Raw genomic sequence first — 22,608 nt, 5'->3', positions numbered from 1 at the left:
GGGAGCCAACCCCAAAACGGACTCGACAATTGGGTCTCACTACAGGTGCAATGTGCTCTCATTAGACAACCCTCAAAAGAACGGCACGCAGCGGCAACCCAACAACAGCAATAACAAAAACAGCAACAACAGTAAAAACAAAACAAAGCCAAAACACAAACAACTCTCCGAAGCCCCCCCCAAAAAAACACGCCAAAAAATCAAAAAGACCAACAGTGTCACAACCATAAAAATGCTCAGCGGTTCAGAACAAAAGAAAAACAAGTTCAAAGCGAGACAAACAAACAAATGAATGAATGAAGCCAAGAAAGCAGATGATGGATGGATGAGTGAGTGGTGGCGGCCGAAGCTTTTTGTTTTTGTTTACATTTTTTGTTTTGTCATTATTCTGTTCTAATAGCGTGAAATAAATAAGAAACTGTACAAAGGGGATTTAATTAAGCTAAAAGACTACACACTTCTAGCTATCTTATCTCTGTGTCCTCATACCTTGACATAAACAGAACTAAAAGAAGAGGCGTTAACTAATGCTAAAAGACCACAAATATCTAAGTTTTTTTTCTTTTGTTTTTCCTAATATACCTTTGACAAAAAATATATTCTTTTTTTTCTTTTGCTTTTCTTATTTTTTAACTAAACAGAGGCGTCTTCTGAAGCTCAAACACTACAAGCTTAATCTCTTTTGTTTAGATATGCCGTCCTTATACCGTGAGCATAAATATATAAATAGTTGAATGAATAACTGAACAATAGGATGAGGATTATTGGGGCGTTATATCTTGGCGCCGGAATTGCAGGGTCATATGGCGCCGGTCTGAAGAATAGAAAAAGCAGCCCAAAGATGACAAAATACTACAAATAATCATCCACTAGGAACGCCAGACTCAATTCCGCGGGGCACTGTTTGCTGATGGCGTCTATGCAAGGGACACGAGAAGCCTGAAGAGGAAGTGCTGATGAAAATTTAACATCTCTCGAGGCAAACTAATTAAGGGGAATATGCATACAGAGAAATGAAAGTTTGGACAAGTTATTGATATTCTACACATCTGAATCCTCATTATGGAGTACAACTTTAATTATGTGCAAGTTTGTTCGGCTAAAAGTGATGTCTGTGAACCTAATTGCAAGCTGTGGTCAATGAACTGTATAAATCTGAATATATGGTAAACTATATACATCTGAATATATGGCGGTGACAAGAAGCAGAAGCAGGACACACACACACACACACACACACACACACACACACACACACACACACACACACACACACACACACACACAGATACACAATAAAAACACGCAACGAAAAACAAACTCAATGAGAAGCAGAAGCATGAAACACACACACACACACACACACACACACACACACACACACACACACACACACACACACACACACGTACACACACACACGCCACGCAAAACAACTCAACTCTCCCCACACAAACAAAAGCATTCAGGCCTCCAAGTGGAAAACCTTTGATGTACTCAGCGCTAAAAAAATGGCCATGTCGTATCATGAGAAAAAAGTAACAACAAGTAACACAAGTAACAAAAAACAGCGTGTGGAGCAGAGCCCTGGGCAGCAGAGGAACAAATAAAAAGAAGCGCAGCTCAGTGTGACCCTTGACGCTCGTCCCCGCAGCGAGGTGACGGCGGGACAACGGCAGCAGCAGCGACACAACGCCTCCTTCCTTACCTACGGCGGGGTGTGGCGGTCGTTCCAGGGTTGCGGCAGGACGGACGCGCCTCACCAAAACCACGGCACGGCTGAGGCACCTTTTGCACGGCCGAGGCGCCTTTGAAACACTGCAGCGTCCAAACAAACACTTCTACTTCATACGGCACGGCTGAGGCACCTTCGCACGGCCGAGGTCTCTTTGAAACTCTGCAGCGTCCGACCAAACACTTCCATTCCATAAATTTACTGTACATCATTCTTTCTCTTCGTCACACTTTCTCTTCGTCATTCTCTCGTCCATTATTCATTTCCTTTTATCTATTTTCGTTCTCGTCGGCCCAGTGCAGCAGTCAGAGCGTTGCGTTGTGGTATGTGGCGCCTGGACATAAAAGTAACCTTGCAGACACCGCAGGAAATAGCCGGCGGAGGGCGGTGGGCGGCAGAGACTTGCAGGTCAACAAACACACCCTGCACCGCGGCGCCGGGGACTGCACAAGGGAGTCGCCAATCCCCTAAAGACCCACTCAACCCCCTCAAACCCCACGGCGTGACAAACGACCACCATTGTCTCGTTCTCAGGTTATTACGGAAGGCGGCTCGCTATTGGACACGACGAGGACACGACGAGAACACAAGCAACGAAAGTCACCATGCACGAAGGCTGGACACAGGACAACATCACGAAAAGCAGAAAAAAAATAAAGGAAAACAAGTAAATTAGGAGACGCCGCCTCGCCCCCGCCGTGATTGGAGGGGGCAAGGAACAGGAGGTAAGTTATATCAAGGCAGGAGGGGAGGGGAAAGGGAGAGGAGGTAGGGGGTGGAGGGAAAACGGAAGAGGGAGGGAGGGAAGGAAAGAGGGATGGTAAGGAGTGGAGGGACTACAGGAGGGAGGGAAGAAGGGAGTACTGGAGGGGGGGGGGGGGGGTTACGAGGCTCCAGGGACCAGCAGAGGCCATGAAGAGCCTCGCCGTGTTTCACTGATAACGTTTATTGCCACGGTGCAAACACTCGCTGGCTCGCCGCTGCTGCCTGCTCCTCCTCCTGCTGCTACTCCTGCTCCTGGTCTTGGTTCTGCTTCTGCTTCTCTTTCTTATCCTCCTTCTCCTCCTATACATGTTCCTCTTACTCCTCACTGCTTCCTCTGCTTCTGCTACCACTACTGCTGTTCCTAATCCTGCTTCTCTTTCTTATCCTCCTTCTCCTCCTATACATGTTCCTCTTACTCCTCACTACTTTCTCTGCTTCTGCTACTACTACTACTATTCCTATTCCTCCTCTCCCCCTGCCTGCTATTCCGGCTCCTGATTCTCCACAAACGAGCCCCGAGCCACCGTCTACGGTACTGCAGGACGGGGAGGTCAGCAACATCAGCAGCAGCGGGCTACATTACACGCCGCTTGAGCTTACGGACACTGTTGCCAAGTCCAGGAACCCTCCACCCCCGCCCTTACTCAGCCCCCTTACACCCATTCTTGCTCCCCTCACCCCACCCCCGCCCTTACTCAGCCCCCTTATACCTATTCCTGCCCCCCGTCGCCCCTACTTCACCCCCCCCCCCAAAACCCTGGCTGTCTGGCGCTGGTCCTTCCTTCTGCACTTTTTGTCCCTCCTTACCTTCCCTCCCCCCTTCCTCCTTTCCTTCCCTCCCTCCTCCTCCTCTCTCTCCCTTCCTCTTCCTCTCCAAGCGACGACAAGCCTGCAATAAACCTTTAAAGAATTGCGTAACTTCTCCCGAGTTCAAATATTACTCCAGCCTCGACGTGGGGACTAACTGTGTGTGTGTGGGGGGGGGGGGGAACTCTCTCTCTCTCTCTCTCTCTCTCTCTCTCTCTCTCTCTCTCTCTCTCTCTCTCTCTCTCTCTCTCTCTCTCTCTCTCGGGTGCCAGGAGGTGTGTCAGCCCTTCGTCAGCACTCTAGACAGCAACTCTTCATTGTTCTTCCTTAGTCAGAAATCAGCATCATCAGAACGAGAATAGAGAAAGAAGAAGAAGAAGAAGAAGAAGAAGAAGAAGGAGAAAAAGAATGAGGAATAGGAAAAGCAAGAAGAGGAAGAAGAAGAGAAAGAAAAGAGAGAAGAGAAAAAGAATGAGGAATAGGAAAAGCAAGAAGAGGAAGAAGAAGAGAAAGAAAAGAGAGAAGAGAAAAAGAATGAGGAATAGGAAAAGCAAGAGGAGGAAGAAGAGAAAGAAGAGAAAGAAGATAAAAAAAGAAGAGGAGGAGGCGGAGGATGGTCGAGTGTTACATATGCTTACATTTCATAACATCACCAGTTCCGGGATGACCTCTGACCTGACCTGACCAGACCTGACCTCTCACAACACGTCTCCACCTGCTGCCTCGATATGACCCTTCGTGACCTCTCCAGTCATAACACCGATAACCTCTGACACACACACACACACACACACACACACACACACACACTAAACGTTCCCTGTAAGTAACCTCATCCAATCTCCTATCGTCACACACTTCCTCCTCCTCCTCCTCCTCCTCTTCCTCACCCATCTACAGCCACTACACATACCCCATAACTCCCATCACACCCTCACCCGACATCACCCATTCACCCACTCAACCAGCCTCATGATCCTCCCCCCCCCCAGAACACTCCCCGCCATGCCCCCAGCTGGTCCCACACGCCCCCACACACACTCTCAGCTGGCCACAAGACGCAGCTGGCGGGGAGGACGTTGGGGAGAAGCTACTTACGTCCAACAGGGCAGTGAAGGGCGAGGGTCGGGAGGATATTGACGAAGACAGGAAGATGAGGAAGAGGAGATTGGAGGACGATGGAAATTGCGAGCAGAAAGGAGAGGAAAGGAGGAGGAAGAAATGAAGATGAGGAAGACAGGAGGAGGATGGAAGTTGCGAGGGGAGAGGAGAGGAAAGGAGACTTGAAGGGAGATTGAAGTGAAAGGAGGAAGAAATGAAGATGAGGAAGACAAGAGGAGGATGAAAGTTGGAAGATGAAAATGAAAAACGGAAAAAAGGAAAAAGAAAAAGAAAGGGAAGGAACGAAAAAGAATTAAAGTGAAAATGAAAGAAAAACACTCGATAAAAACGGAAAAGAGAAAGTTAAAAGAAGGAAGATTGAAGTGAGAGGAGGAGGAGGAGGAGGAGGAGGAAAACGGTACTAAAGGAAGGTGTTAAGAAATGATGAGGAGGACAGGAGAAGGAGATTAGGAGGAGGATGAAAGTTGCGAGGAGGAGAAAGGATAGGAAGGGAGAGTTAAGGGAGGTTTAAAGGGAGAGGTGGAGAAGGAAAAATGGTGCAGGAAGGTGTTAAGCAGTGAGTGGAGGAGGGAGAGTGGGTGGAAGTGGAGGGAAGGAGTGGAGGAGGGAAGAAGGAATGGAGTGGAGGAGGAATGAAACTTGGGACCGGAAGGGTGAGGAATTTCATACTTGACAGTCCTTTTCAGGCGCCTCTCTCTCTCTCTCTCTCTCTCTCTCTCTCTCTCTCTCTCTCTCTCTCTCTCTCTCTCTCTCTCTCTCTCTCTCAATAAGGAACAATCATAAATCATATTCACTCCCCCCCCCTCATGTGCTCCTCCTCCTCCTCCTCCTCCTGAAAGCAACACCATCTCCACCTCCATTACCATCATCAGCAGCAGCAGCAGCCACGACAAAGGCCTTTCCCAACGTACACTTATCAGACGTGGAGGACCTTGGGAAAGACCTTACGTCCACAAGCAGTATTTTTTTTTCTAACGGTGCTGATTTTTTTTTTTTTTTTTTTTTTTTTTTTTGAGGAAACACCATCACCATAACCTCTGAACCCCTTATCATCAGTATTGAATTTTCTTCTTTCGTTCCCTTCTTCACTTGTTTTCCATTCTCTTCTTTTCCCTCTTCTCACTTTCACTTGCTTTTCCTTTCACCTGGTTTTCCTCATCCTTACTTTTTCTCATCATCCTCAACTTTCCATATATTTTTCTTCACTTTCCTCTCTAACTTTCCATTCGCCTTGTCATTTTCCTCCTTTCCTTAAACCCTCACCATCACAAATATGTTTTCTCTTCCCTTCCCCTTTTACCCTCATCTCCTTCCCTTCAACTTTCCCTTCTTTTCCTTCACTTTGTTTTCTACACTTTCCTCTTTAACCTTCCATTCGCCTTGTTATTTCCCTCCTTTCCTTAAACCCTCACCATCACTAATATGTTTTCTCTTCCCTTCCCTTTTTCCCCTCATCCCCTTCTCCCTTCAACTTTCCCTTCTCTTCCTCCACCTCGTTTTCCTTCTCCATCTTTATCACCATCTTTCCCCCACGCTCATAACTTTCCCTCCATTCCATTTCCTCCTCCCTTCTCTTTCATCTCCAGCCTTCTCCCTTCCCTCTACCCTCCCTCCTTAACTTTCCCGGCGAGAACAGTTTCGTCAGGAGGCGCAGCTCGTCACGGGAAGCCTTCAAGGTCTCGTCTCGTCTAGTCTCGTCTCGTTCCCACACTCCCTCTCTCCCTCTCACTCGTTCTCCCTCACCCTCCCTTGCACAATCTCCTCCCCCATGAACTCTTGCATGAACTCACCAACCAGACGTCTTCCTGCCCCTACCCTTCTCTCTCTCTCTCTCTCTCTCTCTCTCTCTCTCTCTCTCTCTCTCTCTCTCTCTCTCTCTCTCTCTCTCTCTCTATTTTTGTCCTTTTTCCCTTCCTCTTCTCATTTCCTTCTTTGCTTTTGTCTCTCTTTTTCTCTTTGTTTCTCTGTGCTCCTGTTACTACGAAAATTACTTATATTGTGTTTGGGACGGGTATAAAATGGGATGGAATTTTAGCAAACCACAAATTTTAGCAAACGACAAATTTTAGCAAACCACACGGAGAACCTCTTTAGTATCCGGCACCGAGAAGAAATGGATTATTGTGGAGGATATATAGTTTGGTTTGGGCGCTTACAATGACTTTTTTTCTTTCTTCTTTTTCTTTCTTTTTTATTCTTTTTTCCCCTTCTGGACTGTCGACCTGGCCCTGGGTGTTACTGCTTTCACCTCACCTCTTGTTCTGCTCTGTTCTCTCTCCCCTCCTCGCCCGGCTTTCCCTCCATCACCTTTAACGAATCAGTCTCCCCCCCCCCCCCACCCACCTCCATTGGCAAGCAGTACACTCTCATAACTCCCCGACCTTCCACAATTTGTCCTTCATTCATCCACCCGTTTTCCACCACAATCGCCGCCCTCACAAAGTTCCCTCATTACTCATAAACGCACGCACGCACACATACACACGCATTCACACACTCAAGTCCACCTCCACTATGCACTCCACCCCGATCCATCTCAATGTATCTTCGTTACTACAACCACCACCATCAAGCTTGTTCATATATTCATTCATTATTCACTTCGTCAACGTCACCTTCTGCACACACACACACACACACACACACACACACACACACACACACACACACACACACACACTCATCAAGCTGCTACTCTCCTCCTCCTCCTCCTCCTCCTCCTCCTGCATGTATACGCGCGCCAAACGATTGAGTAATTAAACAAGAGCTCGCAGACTACTTTTTACAACCCCCCCCCCCACCAAATCCCCCTCCGTGTAAAGTTTAGTCTGTTTTCTTCAATATTTACAGCCCCGTTTTCTCTGGCGCGCAACCTGGCAAACAAGAGACGCGTTTGAACAGCCCAGATAAGAGGAGAAGGGAGGCGGGAAAGTGGTGGTGGTGGGAGAGGAAAGGGGCCGGGAGGATGAGGGGACATGAAGGGGAGGGGGGGGGGGGGGCCAGGTGTGATGAAAATGTTTGGAGAAGAATGAGGAGGAATGAGGAGGAGGATGAAGCAGAGGAGGATGTGAATCATGAAGTATCTATGGGAAGGGTTCATGATTAAAAAAGGAAAAAGGAAAGTGTGGGTGAGTGCGACATGGTAAGGTAGGTAAGTGAATGTGTGAAAAACTAAAGGCAAAAGTATGAGACAGGGAAATGATGAGGGAATTATTTTTTTATGTGAGGAGGAGAGGCAAAAAGATGTATTTAAGAGAAGGCACCATGAGTGAGGGAGGAGGAAGATTGGAAAGTTAAGTAAGTGAATGTGTGAAAACTGAAGGCAAAAAGTATGAGACAGGGAAATGATGAGGGAATTATTATTTTATGTGAAGATGAGGCAAAAAGATCTATTTATGAGAAGAGACCAGGAGTAAGGGAGGAGGAAGAATAGCATATGAATGAGAGGCACAAGAAAGGGTAATAATATGAAGGCGAAGAAAAAGAAGCGTTAAGGCTGGAGGCGAGACTGAAAAATGTTGATCTTGGCAAATTTTAAGAGACGCAGCAGATGGGAGAACACCTGTGGCGGGAGGAAAGAACAGGTGTGAAGGGCTGGTGTGGACGAGGCTCTTTACACACACACACACACACACACACACACACACACACACACACACACCGCGCATCACCTGTCCACATCATCCACACGCCTTCCTCCACCTACACGCTGCATGCCTCAGATTACCAGTACCAGCCGTGAACACACTACCCACACCTCCCCACGAGTGCAGCGACCTCCCCGTACCTTGCTGGGTCTTCCTTCCCTCGGCCGGAGTAATGGTCATATTCTTTAATCTTTCGTCGGCTAAGCACACATATTTAAAAAGGCTATCGTAGGAGTTTTGGGTATTTTCAGTGGTAGTTTCATGACAAAAATTTCTGCACCATGAACATAAACACTTTAGTAACCATATCCAACAGTAACGTATCGGCCCGCCATGCACACAGTATAAAACAATAAATCTTCATTCTTCTTCTTTCCCTTTTTTTTTTGCAGTGTCATCATTATCACCATCACTTCAACACACACACACACACACACACACACACACACACACACACACACACACACACAATGGGCCGTAACAATGCCTTTCTTGTCACGTTTTGGCGTTTGCTGCCGCTGCTTGATTTCTATTTCTGCGGCAAAGAAGGTCAATGGTGGTGGTGGTGGTGGTGTGTGTATGTATGTATGTATGTATGTATGTATGTATGTATCTCTCTCTCTCTCTCTCTCTCTCTCTCTCTCTCTCTCTCTCTCTCTCTCTCTCCTTCCACCTGACGTTGATTTGTAAGCAAGGTGACACTTCGATTCGGTCCCCTTACTCCCTCTCCCCCCCTCACCCCTTCCTCCACCCTGCCCTTTTCCTTTCTCCCCTTCCTCCCTCCCCTCCAGTACATATCTCCCCTCTTCCTTCCCCACCCCCCCACATCCTTTCAAGCACCGCACACCCTACACACACACACACACACACACACACACACACACACACACAATCTCTCGGGTGTCGCAGGAAGGGTCAGGTGTTGTACAGGTTGACAGACAAACGATACCCAACCGCCTAATTAAAGAGTACCTGCCAGCACGTACACGCACACCTGCACGCACTTACGTAACATAAAGACGACCATGCACGCACACGAAAGGATATTCACGATCACGCACACACACACGTACATAAAGATAGTTGAAGCGTTAGTATATAAATTTAGACATTAAATGAATACTGAATTGATACATGGCAAATTATTACGTACATCAACACGACCATACACACACACACACACACACACACACACACACACACACACACACACACACACACACACACAAGCCCACGATCACACAAATACGCACAAAAAGATATCTGAAACATTATATAACACTTAAAAATAAACATACTGCATTAAAACATATGAACAGAATTTATCAAGGTTACATTAAAACGATCATCCATACACCCAAAAAACACGTACAAAAAGATGGATGTAACATTATATAAACACTTAAAATGGGCATACCGCACTGATACATAATGACGTGATTCATTTACGTTTATACACATGACCATGCAACCACACAAAGCCACGGTCACACACACAAACACGCACAAATATATATATCAAAAGAATCATATCACCACACTTAAAATGGAAATACTGCGCACCAATGCATACTCACAAACTACATTATTTTAAACGTACACAATCACAAGCCATGCATACACAGAGATAATTCACCACACACACACACACAAACATAAATAAGTAAAAGTCAAAACGAAAATCAAGGAAAAACTCTCAATTTGAATATGAAAATGGCGACGTATTGACAGTCTTCTCTTCCATCGCCAACGCTTTGACATTCCACGCGCGTGTCCGCCCCTACTTCCTGCTGGCTGTCTTTGTCTTTCTCGGTGTCTGTCTGTCTTCGTCATTGTCTTTCTCCCGTTCTTTCTTCTATTACGAGTGCGTCCCCCTTCCGCCCCCCTCCCCCCATCATCCCTCGAGTGGTTGGTTAGCGGCTGTGTACCTCTGACAAACTCTGTGTAGCCTCCCGGACGTCCCATGGCCCACGCAACACAGCCAGCTCAACACAAGCCTATTTATCTCAACGGTTTTTCCTCTTGGGTTCGGCCTAGTCCAGATTAAGCAACACCCACACACTTTTTGTCCTTCCTTCCTTCCTTCCCTCCTTCATTCATTCCTTCCTTCCTTGTCCACAAGGAAGAGAGGAACTCTTCCTTCCTTCCCTCCTTCCTTCCTTCCTTCATTCATTCACTCCTTCCTTCCTTCCTTCCTTGTCTGAGTCCATGTATGTTTACACTTTTCATCCGCTTTAAGTTCCAGTAACAAGATGAGACTGCCTCCTCCTCCTCTCCTTCTCCTCCTCCTCCTCCTCCTCCTTTCTTAAGCCTTTTTACTATCTCCTTTTTCTCTTGTATATTTAGTGCCAGGGAATTTTCTGGCTATATCCTCCTCCACCTCCTCCACACACCTGTCCGCCTCCACACACCTAGCCTTCGTGAATGCAGCTTTACCTGGAAGCGCCTAATTAAGTTCATTCAAGTGAGTACCGTACCGTGCTAGACCGCTCTCCCTCCCCACAACCCCTCACCCACACACCGCATGCTCGCCCGGCCGCCTTATCTGCTTCCCTCCGCCAGCCCTCCGTCAGGTAACACGCAGCTTTGTGGTGTCCCCTCAGGTGGACACGTAAGGCCATTGCTCTCTCTCTCTCTCTCTCTCTCTCTCTCTCTCTCTCTCTCTCTCTCTCTCTCTCTCTCTCTCTCTCTCGCTTGATACATCCTTACACAAGCATTTGCCGCTCACAACCTCGGGAAAGAAGTTTTATATCCCTTTTTCTTCTTGCCAACGACTCAAAGCAGCTTCAAAAATTATAAAAAAATAAAAAAATCTTCCCCTCTCTCAAGCTCGATTCCCCGAGACACTGAACGTTACACTGCACCAGCCGCTCACTGCCTCCGGAAACACGCTTAATGTCAGTTCCTCTCTTGCCTAAGACTGACTGATCGAGAGGCTTAGAAGACTGCCACGACGTAACGCGCTTCGAGCCTCCTCCTGCCTGCCCTTCTATCTCCCTCTCTCTCTCTGCTCCAGATACTCCATCCCTCTCCCTCTCCCTGCCCAGTGCACTCAACGGTAATATTAGAGAAGAAAAAGACAAACGGGAAGACCAAGGAGACGAGTGAAAGCTGTAGTTCAAAAGACTGGAGAGGTGCAACATGTACGAATTGGACTGATTGTTTATAAATATTTAGGCGTTTGGTCTTGGCGCCGCAACTGCAGGATCATGTGGCGCCGGATAAAAAAAGATTAAATAAACTATACTTTAAAAACTAAAACAAACTAATTAATTAAAACCGTATGAATTGGAAGGAAGAAACCGAGATATAAAGGACGAAAGGGAAAACGCAGATCCGACTTAAGTAATAAAGAAATGGCAGAGAGAGAGAGAGAGAGAGAGAGAGAGAGAGAGAGAGAGAGAGAGGGAACACAGAAATAAGTAGACGACGATATAAAGCTGACAGGTTGGATGGAGGAAGACAGGGCTAAGGCACACGAAGGAACTGGGTTATCCGTGTAATCGTTGCGTCATCCCTTCCTTAGCGACGCGCGGCGACTCAGGGAAGCCCGCTCAGGTGTGCTACGACAACAGGGATTCAACCACCTGGACAAGCCGCCACTCAAACCCCCTCCCCCCTCCTCCCCCCATACACGCACTCCAACCCTCCTCTGCCTCCCTCCTGTAATAACTCCTCGCCTCCCTCCTTCCCTGCCTGTCTCACTTCCTCCGTCCCTCCAACACCCGTCTAATCTCTCCCCCCTCCATCCATCCATCCAACCGTCCGTCCATCTATCCGTAACTCCTCCTCCCCGTCCCTCCCTCTCTCCATCCATCAATCAACAACCCCTCGTCACTCCTGCCCCCCCCCCCCTCCCTCCCCCTTCAGTTCGTAACGTCGCGGTTGTGATGGAGGTGGAGGGAAGGACTTTGACCCTCACTGGAAAACACTTCCACTCCTTCCCTCTCTCCCTCCCTCCCTCCCTCTTCCCATTCTTTTCCGTCTCCCTCCTCCTCCTCCTCCTTCCCGCTTTCCATTTCTTCTCCCTCCCCTTCAATCTCGCTGTCACGGGCCGTCGGCAAGCCACCTGTGTGTGTGTGTGTGTGTGTGTGTGTGTGTGTGTGTGTGTGTGTAATAATTTAATTGGCTCCGTCTAGTTTAATTATTACACAAGAACATCAAACAAATAAAATATCAACACCAGTTCAGACACACCGCTAAAAAAAAAAATCAATAGTGTTAAAAAAAAATGGCCAGGTGTTCGGTATGTTCTCATCAGGCGCGTGTCCTCCAGGTAACCGTATTTTCCTTCCCTCCACCGGCATTGTGTTGTTACGCGGGCAAGGAACAAGCCGTAGTCGCCCCATCGAGGCTTCACGGCACCCTCAACACCCTTTAACATAACAATTCAGTGCGCCGACCGCCAGAGCACCGCCAGGAGTGACTGAGCTCGAGGAAACTTAGAAGATAAACCGCCATGATGTAATAATATATATATAAACTTGCTCCCAATAGATTATCATTCCTCTACGTCCACTCTCGTCGCCACCCGTCAGCCCCTCCTTCCCCTCCATTCTGCCTCGGCAAAGCACACAAGCTCGGCCACGGTCTCCACGGGATGCAGAGCCGTGAGAGGAGGAAAATAAAGAATAAGAATAATGGCCTATGAGTTGGCAGTTGGTCCCACGGTTTGAAAATCCAGAGGTACCAACCCTCCCACTTCCTGTCCCCCCCATCTTTCCTCCCGTCCCACCGCACACGCACGCACGCATTGCTGCCAACCGTACCTCCCTTCCTCTCTTCCTCCACCCGATCATCCGCGCCCACTCGTGAACAGAGAAGCACTGCAATTTCGATAAGAGGTGGTTTGCAGTTCTTCAAGTCATCGGCGTGTGTGCAAAATGGCGGGAGTGGTGGTGGTGGAGGGAAGCGGCTGTTTGCGGGAACAAAGACGAACTGCCCGCCTCGCCCCGCAGCAGCCCCGACGTGCCGCTCTCGCCAGCCGCGCCAACTTCCCTTCATTTTATCACCACCGCCCCACACCCAAGCAGTAATTTCAAGTGTAAAGCGCCATAAAACTATCCCATAGAATCCTCGAGGCTGGCAGCAAAAGGGTTCGTGACCCGCGAAGACGATGCCAGTGACTCTTATCGCGACCAATTTCACGGTAGTCTTCACCCCTGACAGGCGCCGGGTGATGGAACGGCATAAATACTTGATATTGGTGAAGACTGGGATGAGTAGAGCTGTGCGGCGGGTGTAACCAAGCTGGGAAAGGCGCTCCTGCTCCCCCGTTCCCGCCAATGCCTCCCTCCCTCCCGCTCCTTCACTCACTCCCAGCTCTGGTAACTTACGCCCACTATCTTTCGTTTCCTCTCGTCTCCTCACGTACACACCTTCGGCACCTCACGGCGCCTGAGACATTCTAATCAACTCACTTTTGAAGAAACAGAGCCACCCCGATCCTTCCACCGCGTGTGCTGGGGATAAGGAATGGAGGGGGGTGGGGGTGGCAATGAGGTTCTCTGCCACGAGCAGCCTACACCCTTCCCTCTATTTCCTATCATTTAGCAGCCTTGATAATATAGTCCTCACACACACGTGGCCACCTTCTGAATCAATGGCTAGCCCGCCACCGATGCGGTTAGTTAACCGTGTGACGAAACGAGAAAAAGCGCGGGAGTAGCATGTGGTGCCCTGCGGCGGAGGGAGGCGCGCCGCTCTGGCGTCCCAGCAGAAGGCTGTGACGCGCCTCAAGGGCCTGCCTGGAGTCAGTGCTCCCCGCCACGCCTCACGCTGCCTCGGCCATTCGGTGAGTTCAGCGGTGACGCACGCCACACCCTTCCTCCACTGACCGGTGGCTGCACTGACTCATCGCTCGCACTCTAAATTAAACGACACAGTCTAACTTCGCCCACTTGAAAAAGTGACTATAATTTGAACTTTCAAGGTCAACATGTAACGTTCTTAACGTAAATTTGTTTATGGGAAGCTAAAATAACCATTACAACGTTTTGTTGTTGTTGCCGTCAGTATATTACGCAGGGAGACACAGAAGCCTGTCGTCAAGTTAGTGGAAAAGGAGTAGAAACGAAAGACGTGAATACATACACGCGGGAGCCAGTTCCCAACTTCCCAGCAGCCCCGCTCACGACACCAGCTGGGGAGCGGCGCGGGACGGGTAGGGGACGGGAGAGGAGGGGGAGGGAGGGGAGAGGGGCCCCACCCATGACGCTGCTCCCTACATTACCCAGACACGTGAAAATCCCCTCCGCAAGCCACACGCGCACACACACACACTCCTGTTTGCACGGTGGTCAAACTGAGGAGCTGAATTTAATTACTTACACAACACACGTCCCACCGGGCAAAGAAGACATCCTAATGGAATTCAGCGCACAAAGTTGACTGCAAGAACACACACACACACACACACACACACACACACAGGCATTATGCAGACTAAGGTAGCCATACAAACAGCCTTTGACAGAACAAACGCAACCTTAGAGGGAAAGATTTCTTTATAAATTGCATATTTCCACTACGAAATATGAAAAAAATAATACATATGCTCATGTCACAAGTACCTCATACTACCTCTTTTATAACATTGGCAAAAAAACAACAACGGGACGGCTAAGAGATGATGAACAAGATGAGATTGCACGTGCTTGCCTACCTGCTCATATTACCTGCCTGCCTGTCCCTGCCCTCCCAATACTATCACCGTTACAGCTTGATAAAAAAAATAATATAGGATAACAGTGATTGTACAACAGCATAATAAGTTTACCTACCTAATCATTCACCTGCTTAATACCTGCCTGCCTACCTGCTCCTCATTACACTATAAACCACCATCACCACTGAACTCAATGACCCGTAACAAACTTCAACGCATTTACCCCTTGCTAGTGTGTTATCCCTCCTCCCCTCCCTGTCCCCTCTTCTCCCCTCCCTTCTCCTTGCGTCGTCACTTCCCCTCGCCGCGCCTCACTGGGCCTCCGCTACGAATACAAACGACTCAATGCCTCCCTCAAGACAAAGGACATGCAGGTAACCCACCACGCAAGAACACGTGTCCTGCATCATAGAAACAATCCGATCTTAACCGGAACTGACATGCTTTGATCTGGCGATGGTGTGTGTGTGTGTGTGTGTGTGTGTGTGGCAGAGACTATCCAATTCCAGCTCCAGTCATGCGATGTATCACTTTACTGCAGCCTTGTGGTGTGTTGGAACTTTTACTGTTTAACTTTGAGCATTTTTCAGGACTTCCTTTTTTTTTTTTTCGCTCCTGCGGCAAAGTTTAAGCTCCTGCTGACACGCGGAATGTTAAACAAGAACACCAACTGCTGCCTGACTGCCTGAGTAGCTGACTGAATGGCTGATCGCTACTGCCTAACTTGCTGACTGACTGACTGATTGCCCGATTGCTACTGCCTGGCTGATCGCTATTGGCTGACTGACTGGCAGGTTGGGTGACGGATTGACTGATTGGCTGGATGGGTAACTGACTGATTGGCTGGGTAACTGACTGACTGGCTGATTGCTATTGGCTCCTCCTCCATCAGCGTTTCCCTCCATGTGGCGTGCGAGGGAGTGGACGCAGGGGCCGCCTCCCACGCAACACCCTCAGCTAGTGTTACACCTCCCACCCTCACCCCCGCCCGGTCCGCCGATGTCGCCGCTCAGTCGCCACGCACACCCACCCCAACCACCCACCCTCGTGCCCGCCGCCTGCCCGTCCACGACAAGCCTACGTGCCCTTGTCAACACACACACACACACACACACACACCTGACCAGCATGTTACTTGCCTTGACGTCATCCACTTTTACCTGTATACCTAATGACTTACTCTCCTCAATCACCCCCAAACACACACACACACACACACACACACACACACACACACACACACACACACACACATTATCTGACTTAACCTCGTCACCATACCTCCCCTCCCTTCCTCACCTCTCCTTCCCTCTCTCCCTTCTTCACCTCTCCTTCCCTCTATCTCCCTTACCTTACCTATCCTTCCCTCTCTCCCGTACCTTACCTATCCTTCCCTCTCTCCCGTACCTTACCTATCCATCCCTCTCTCCCTTACCTTCCTATACTTCCCTCTCTCCCTTCCTTGCCTATCCTTTCCTCTCTTATTCCCTTTCCCCAAGCCACGCCCGTGTCTTCTATGCTTCCAGACACCATTCATCACCTCGTCCTCCCTCACAGCGCAAAAAAAAAAAAAAATCAAAAAAATCAAAAGTATTACATTTTTTTTTCAAAGTTTTTAGTTTTTTTTTCCAAGAATCTCTAGTCCGCGTCCACCATTCGTCCCCCTGTTTGTCCACGTGATGCAGAACGCCTTTGAGCCTTTCCACACACACACTGAAATAGGAGGCAAGGGCGGGGAGGGGGAGAGAGAGATGGAGAGTAAGGGGAGTATGATGAACGAGAAGGGATAAGGAAGGGACGCTGCGGAACGGGACGTGAGGGGAAGGGAGTGACTGACGTGGGTGAGATATGGGCGACATCAAATTCTATAAAGGGGTAGAGTGAGAAAGGTGATACGTAAAGGGACGAAGGGACGGCTGGATGGTTTGGGACTGAAGGGGAAAAGAAGGGACAGTCTCAGAGGAGTAACCATGGCGGAGGGTATGGGAGTGGATTATGCAAGTAGGGTAGGGAGTAAGGGAGGGAAATGGGAGTACTGCAGGTCAAGGGAGGGAGTGGACTTGAGGAAATGGGCGAGGGAAGGGTAGGATGGGACAGGACATGAGAGGTATAGGGTGTCGCTGATGGGTTACGAAAGAGGGACTGCAGAATATAGGGAAAAAGGGAGAGACAAAAATAAAGGAACAGGAAGTGGCGGAAATGACAAGAGTAAAGAGAGAGGGAGAGGGAAAAGGGGAAAACGATGACGGGAAGGAGAAAAAAAACAAGAAAGTGTGCAAGGAAGGAAGAGAAGACAGGGAAAATAAACAACAGTAAAGAGGAGAAGGGAAGAGGGAGGAGTGAAAATAAGTAGACGGAGAGAGGTGACTGCAACAGGGAAAGAGAACTGACAACAAGGGAAGACAGGAGGGGAGGATAAAGTGTGAAAGGGAGACAGAAAGAGGAAAGGAGAGGACAGAAAGAGGGGAGAGTGGGCAGGGGAGGAAAGGGAGGGAGGGAGAGCGACATGAGTGAAGGGAGCATGTGAACAGAGCAAGTGTGAGGGAGGAAGGAAAGTGAAGGATAATGGAGAGAGAGAGAGAGAGGGAGAGAGAGAGAGAGAGACGGATGGAGAGGGGCGGGCCGGCGAGCCAGTCAGCGGCGGGCGTATAAAACGGATGAAAGTGGGAATTCGTGTCTGGTTAGTTTTTTTCTCCTCTTTTTTTATTCCCTTCATTTTTAACAGCTTCTCGGGGTCACGGGGAGCAGGGAGCAGCAGTACCACCACCACCACCAGCAGGGAGAATACCACCCTCACCCCACCTCCTAACACCATTCTCACTCATCACCACCATCATCAGCATGCCGGAAAGTAGTTACCCCCAAAACTGGTATCACTGGCGGCCTTGTTTGTTGTTATTTACGAAAAGGAGAGGAACTGTAGTATAGAAGAGAGGAGGAAAGAACAATAAGAAGCAAGAAATAAGATAATAATAAGAAAACGGCGAAGACAGACGGAAAACGGGAGACAGAAATATAGGGAAAGAAAGACAGAAGTAGAAAGGCGAGACATTGTGCAGAGGAAACAAAAAGTACCGTCATCCTTCCCTCTGGCCCACCCCGACACGCCCTCCACCCCCCCTCTCCCCTCACTCGTTTCCTGCAGTGCACAACCCGCAAAGGCAACTACTACTACTACAGGTTTGGCCGCGTAGCCCTCACCAGCAGGTCGTCCTAGCGGGTGACCTGTGGCGCGGGGAGCAGGTCACTTTTAATTTCCTGAACATAGACCTGTGCCATAACTAATTCTGGGGCTAAGTGCTTAAAGCTGTATTAATCTCCGGGCCGGGGGAATGGCCTATTGTGCGCCAGCTCCTGCAGCCGAGGCTAATGCTCCGCCGCCCGAACATTTGAATTACGCCGATGTCAGGAAAAATGACCAGCCTAATGAACGCTGAATATCATTAATGAATTACTTTACTTTTTTTTCTATTTTGGAGCATAAAACCACGCGGGATATTAAGAGTAAAATTAGTGCAGAGAGGTGAGCTTGCCCTGCCGCGACCACCTGGAACACACCTGAGCACACACACACACACACACACACACACACACACACACACACGAACCGGTCATGACAGGAGAGAGAGACCACGAGCATCTCTGTAAACACTGCTGACGTTCCCTCCACTCCCCAACCTCCCTCTTCCCCTTTCCCTATTCTTGTTCCTCTTCCATCCCCAAACACTCTTGCCTCGCCCTATTCCCCTCCACTTTCCTTTTCCCTCCTCCTGTTGCTTCTCCATCAGGACACTATTGCACCTCCTAAGTTCCTCCTTACTTATACTCCTCCTAATACTCACACATCTAAAATCTACTGACATTCTCCTCTTTCCTACCCTTGTCTGTTTCTTTTCTAGTGTTCTCTCCCTCAATGTGTTTCATCACTATTCCCCTTAAACAGCATTCCGTTCCGACGACACATACGCATTTTCCTTCTTCAATGTCACCTTTCCCAGATAATTAATAAGAAGAAGGAAACGGCGAAGATAAACGGGAAAGGGGAGATGGTATGAAGGGGAGACGGAAACAGGTGAAGACAGGTAAAAAGAGGCGCTTATTACCTCCCGGATGCCAGGTGAGGGCCAATGAGTCTCAATCTCCTAACGGCGGTGTGAGCACAATGAATACGAGGACCCCAGAGCCATTATCGTCGTCCTCCTCCTCCTCCTCTTCCCTACTCAGGTACTGCCGTGACCTTGCCCGCGGAAAACAAGGTGCGGCACAGACGAGGGCGGCGGCGGCGACAGTGGAGACGGTTCATCCACTCAACTTTTGCGAGCGAGAGAGAGAGAGAGAGAGAGAGAGAGAGAGAGAGAGAGAGAGAGAGAGAAAACACAAAGATAGAAAACGATATAAACAGACAAACCAAAACAGAGACGGATGATTTTAACATGAACAACTTTTCCCGGTGGATGAGGAGGAGGAGGAGGAGGAGGAGGAGGTGGAGGAGGAGGACCCGAGCAAGGTATGATGCTCCCGACCGGCCGGCAGGACTCAAGGTGGTCTGGTTTTTACTCCCCGCACCGGTCTTCTCCCTCTCCCCCTCACACTCCCCAACACTCCACTTCCAGTTCTATGCACTCTCCCTCTCCACTTGTCCTCCACCACAGCCGCCAAGACTTTAGTTGCTCCTCCTCCTCCTCCTCCTCTTCTTTCTTCCATCAAAACCACAGCTCAGAATGTTGCACTCCACTCCTCTCCATTCCTTCTAACGATTCCTCTTCCCTTTTCCCTTATCATTTCTCCCTCTCTCCATCCCTCCTCTCAACACAGATTTTTCCTCCACCTCCTCCATAAACCCTCCACCCCCTATACATCAGTTCCCCGCCATAATCCACACTTTCTCAACCACTACAATCACCATAAAAAACACTACCTCTACTAAACCCAGCTTGTATAAATCAGAGTAAAGGAAGGAAGGAAGGATAGGATAGTCTAGGATGAAAGTGTGGACTGAAAAGGAATGGGAGGAAGAAAGGTAGAGGACGGAAATAAAGGAGGAAAGGAGAGTACGTCATCTTCTCTTCTGATCTTTTCCTCCACTTCTCCATCCCTCCTTTCCTCCCCAATCCCATCCCTGCTACTGACCGCTGATAAAATATTCCAGCAGCTTCCCAATCCCCATCCCGTGCAACCTTCAACCTCAGAAATATATGCACCCCGTCACCCCTCTACCTCCTCCTCCCCCACCTCCTTTCCCTCTCCGATTCCACATCTCCCTTCCACTCCACCTCCTCCCCTTAGTTACCTCCATTCCCTCCCCCTCTCCCGTACTCATCATCCCCGTCTTGTGGAATGTGCTTTTCAACTTCTTCCACTTGTATGTACTAAAACCTCTCCACCACCTCCACTCCCGTCTGATAAATGTACCTAGTCACCTCCACCATTTCTTCCTCCCTCTCCACAACTCTTCTGATTGTCTTGTGGTATATACTTGTTCTTCCACTTTCACTAAAACTTCAACAGTTCTACTTTATAGCTGATTATTTATATACTTTTTTTTTCTTTTTTTTTCGAGATTCCAGAGATGCACACCTGTTTAGATTTTCTTATATAAGCCAACACCTGTACTTGCTTTTTCTTCCTTCATTCATTCGTTTCCTTTGTATTTCATCTTTCATTTCTTATTTTTTTGGTCGTCCTTTCCTTCGGTTCTTGTACCTTCATTTCTTTCCTTTCCCACGCCTTCCCAGACTTTCCCATCTTATTCTATTAATTCCTTCCTTCTCTTCTCTTCCCTCCGTACTTTCCTGGCCAATCCAATCTTTTCCTTCCTTCCTTACTCTTCACTTTTCTTTCCCTCCTTCTTACATACACTATTCCTTTAATTTAACACTCCTCCACTTCCCTTCTCCCTCTCCCCCTCCCCACGTCCTTTTCCTGCAGCACCTTCGCGCGCGCACACAACACCTGTCCACGTGTGCACCTTCGCCTTACCTGTGTGTGGCGCTGATGTGGCTGCTCACTTTTCACTTGCACTCCCAGATCACGTCTCAAGGTCGTGTGTGTGTGTGTGTGTGTGTGTGTGTAAGAAGTGGTGAGAAAGTTGAGAAAAGAAAAAATAACAGGAGAAAAAGTGACATACCGGAAAAAAATGAACAAGAGAAAAAGTGGTAACAAAAAAAGCGACCAAGGTAACAAGGTGATCCTCAGAGTTACGAAAATGTGGGGAAAAAAAAGTTACGAAAAGGTTAAATAGAAAAACAACACATGGAAAGAAAGACCAACCAAAACCGTGACCAAACGATGACAAAAACGACAGTAAAACAAGATCAAATAAAAGGAAAAACGGAAAAAAAAATCTGATATTCAACGATGCCTTGCGAATATTTTTTTAACCTTGAAGAAACGAAGACAATTGATTTCTCCCTCCTCGCTTCTTTTATATATAGACCGCTTCCTTTCCTGTCTCTTCAGCTCTTTCATCCAATTCTCTTCCTCCATTCTATTCTCCTTCCTCCATTTCTTCCTCCTCTCCCTCAACCATTTTCCATCTCTATCAGCTTCTATTTCTTCCTACCCATGTTCTTTACACACTCCTCTTTTCTATCTATTTCCTCAATCTATCTCCTCCTTTGTTTCCTTCCCTTCCTCCTCACACTCCTTCTTATCTCTTCCCCCCTTCTTCTTTCTCTCTCCAGCCTCCAATGTTACTTCCTCCCTCCCTTACCTCCTATAACCTCAATCACTTATTTTTTTCCCTCTCCCTCTCTCTTCCCCTATCCCCGAGGACACAGGTATAAAAAAAATCCAGGTAATTCGTAATCAATCTCTTCCGCTCCACCTTGATTGGCACTCGCAGGTAATCCACGAATCCACTCATCTATTATCCACTTAAAGGAGTCCCCCTAACTCATTTACCATCACTCATCCGTAGTTTTCCTCCCCTCTCCCCTCTATCCTCTATCTCCCCTTCTCTCCCCATCCGTCTCTTCTTTAGTCTCTCAGGGAGTTCTTAATGATGCGAGCTGCTTAAATCTTCATCTGGTTTGGGAGGCTGCGCGCGATCTCTCTCTCTCTCTCTCTCTCTCTCTCTCTCTCTCTCTCTCTCTCTCTCTCTCTCTCTCTCTCTCTCTCTCTCAGCCACAGTTTCCCCTTCAACCAAACTTGTTACGTAACGTCTCCTCCTCCTCCTCCCCACCCCAAAACGCCACAGGGTTATTGGGAGGAGGAGGAGGAGGAGGTCTCAAGGCATTACATAAGTTCCTCCCCTTCTCCTCAGGTGGCTTATGGTCGCATCGCCTCCTCCTCCTCCTCCTCCTCCTCCTCTTCCTCCTCCTCCCTCGCATAACTCTTACCTCCCGCACCTTCTTTCCCTTTCTCTCCCCTTCTTTCCTTTCCTTTCTCCTTCCTCTGTCCTCTCTTTAACTTTCCTCTCCTAAACATACTTCCCTCCCTCCCTCACATTTCACCTCTCCCTTTACCTCCATTTCTCTCCTTTCTTCTCTCTCTCTCTCTCTCTCTCTCTCTCTCTCTCTCTCTCTCTCTCTCTCTCTCTCTCTCTCTCTCTCTCTCTCTCTCTCTCTCTCTACAAAGCTCCTCTAGTACTCCACTCTCCACATTTTTCCCCTCCTCCATCTTCTCTTTCTCCGTTCCTCCCCATCTGTCTACTCGCTTCCTCCTCCTCCTCCTCCTCCTCCTTCATTCCCTCATCACTCCTGCAGCCAATGTCATATCCCTCCCTCTTCCCTCCAACCTTTCCTCCCTATATATTACCTACAAAAACTAGTCACCAGCCCCCTCGTCTCTCGTCTCTCTCTCTCTCTCTCTCTCTCTCTCTCTCTCTCTCTCTCTCTCTCTCCCGCGAGCGTCTCCGGTAAACG

General features: G+C 48.5%; 1 protein-coding gene and 1 long non-coding RNA gene across 4 annotated transcripts in view; both read right to left on the bottom strand.

Moving 5' to 3' along the window:
- Positions 1–22,608, bottom strand: part of LOC126995669 (cell surface glycoprotein 1-like) — a 157,624-nt gene that overhangs the window by 100,158 nt on the left and 34,858 nt on the right. The gene's annotated exons all lie outside the window — the stretch shown is intronic.
- Positions 1,376–22,243, bottom strand: LOC126995671 (uncharacterized). Its single transcript, XR_007750635.1, has 2 exons — positions 13,274–22,243; positions 1,376–2,069 (listed from the first exon to the last, which is right to left on the bottom strand). It is a non-coding gene; the product is annotated as an uncharacterized LOC126995671 (long non-coding RNA).

Source organism: Eriocheir sinensis, chromosome 8, assembly GCF_024679095.1.
Source record: "Eriocheir sinensis breed Jianghai 21 chromosome 8, ASM2467909v1, whole genome shotgun sequence".
NCBI classification, from domain to species: domain Eukaryota; kingdom Metazoa; phylum Arthropoda; class Malacostraca; order Decapoda; family Varunidae; genus Eriocheir; species Eriocheir sinensis.
Note: the sequence above shows the minus strand (reverse complement) of the source record. Positions and strands in the feature narration are given on the sequence as shown.